General features: G+C 47.2%; 1 pseudogene; it reads right to left on the bottom strand.

Moving 5' to 3' along the window:
- Positions 1 to 3: 3 nt before the first annotated feature.
- LOC111666732 (GPI alpha-1,6-mannosyltransferase 2 pseudogene) lies at positions 4 to 1,771 on the bottom strand (annotated as a pseudogene).
- Between the last annotated feature and the right edge of the window lie 119 nt (positions 1,772 to 1,890).

Below are 1,890 nucleotides of genomic sequence, written 5' to 3'. Positions count from 1 at the left end.
AAGCCCTTTAGTTGCACTTGTCTCCCAAAGTCCAAGTCTCAGACAAAGTTCTGAATTAGCTTGAAAATATGCATAAGCTGCCATTATGCCAAGGGTAGCCATAGGTAGAGCCAGAATAAAGTTCGGTATCTGCTTCAGCTCAAAGTAACGGAGGAAGCCCACGTCCCAATACACGTCCTGGATATGAGAATAAAGTAGGGGCAAGGGTCTCATGCACCAGAGGGGTGGTGGACCATTTTCATCTGGAACCCGGTAGCCCTTCCGTTCAGCCAGCGACAGAAGAGCAGGGTGGATCCGCTCCAGGGAGACGGATGGTGTGCAAAACGTCCTATACCCATAGTACTGGAAAGCACAAAAGGGAAGGGCAATAATTGCAGTTCCCAAGAGAGAGGTGAGCAGGAGTCGAATGATGGCCCAAATGTAGTGGAAGACTTTAATGTGGCCTTTAGTCGTTGTACGATAAACACGAATCTGAGAAATGGCATGGAGCGATGGAAGATACAGTAGAAATCCTATGTTGACAAGTCCATTGGATCGTGCTGCAGTGGCTATACTGAGGGCCAAGCAGGCTCGGAAGGTGAATCCTTTCTCCAGGAGGAACAGACCACCAAAAGTGAGGGCAGCAAACAGGCTCTCTGAGTATCCAGCAGTCATGAAAACATTGGCTGGTGTGATGCAGTAGAGAAGGCTGGAGAGCAGAGCAAGACGTCTGTCCTGCAGGACTATTCTACTAAGTGCGTGCAAGGCGACCACACTCAGCAGGAAGAGGGCACTGTTCCCCAGAGCAACGGCCACCAACAGACGCCCCCGCACACTCAGCCAGCAGCTCAGGGGCCACAGCAGTGTCTCTGCCAAGCCACGGAGTACTACGGGGTAGAGGGGGAAAAAAGCAAAGTTGTGCTCATACAGGTATCCTCTCTCAGCAATGAAGAGGAAGTGCTCTGCATCCCAGTGAGAAAGACCACCCAATAACCACTCCACTGCAGAGTCCAAGTACAGAGGCTCTTCTGTCCGCGGGGGCCTGAATGCATCAGCTTCGTGGTCAGGGATGGCAGCATTCAAGACAGCCTGAGGAGAAACATTTTATATTATTAAAATAGACCCTGTCACCGTAAGCAGAGTTTTGCAGTATAGACAAACAAGGCACACACAGGTGTACAGTCACTTTGTCTGTGACTTACTTATCTCATACAGTATATTTTCCCCTGAGTGCTTTTCATTAGATACCACATACAGAAACATGTAAATGCCAAGACGATATGACTTAAACATTCGCGGGAAATGAAGCTTAAATGACGTTGTAACTACAAAGAGGGGACGCTAGGTAAGCAAATTGTATATTATCCAACTTGTCCAAAGCTTACCTGCAAGAACAGCGAGAGGCCCCTGGTGACTGTGGCAAACTCCAGAACTGCTCTGACATCCATGGTCATTGATGTGACGAACAAAATCTGAGAAAGCCGGTTATGACAGGCCTGAGCATTGTCGCTGCTACGAGGCAGTCACCGCTGGATTCGTCATAATGTCTATTAAACATAGCTAGCAGGGAAAAACCATTCAGCAAAATGAGATTCTGCGAGTATCTAGTTATCATTGGTCTGACAAATTTAGTAGAGGGTAAACACGGATTTTATTACGTAGCCACCCGTCGTCTAGCAGCATTTGTTTTCGCTCAGGTGCGATCTTTGTCTGCACATCCTCTCCTCCTGCAGTGGTCTGACTCGTTTTGACTGGCACTTTTCGCTTCCGGTGCAACTGCAAAATCCATTTCAAAATAAAAGCTCGTGAGCTAAGACGAAGACAATCCTTGTGTCGTTTCTCCTGCATGCACAATGAAGACATTTATTTTTGTAAAAGCTGTATGCGTTGTAGCAAAAAAAAAAAAAAAAA

The sequence above is a fragment of the Seriola lalandi genome, unplaced genomic scaffold (genome assembly GCF_002814215.2).
Source record: "Seriola lalandi dorsalis isolate HSWRI2012SDOR001 ecotype SW California unplaced genomic scaffold, Sedor1 jcf7180002003102, whole genome shotgun sequence".
In the NCBI taxonomy this organism is placed as follows: Eukaryota; Metazoa; Chordata; class Actinopteri; order Carangiformes; family Carangidae; genus Seriola; species Seriola lalandi.
This window is presented reverse-complemented; position numbering and strand designations above follow the sequence as displayed.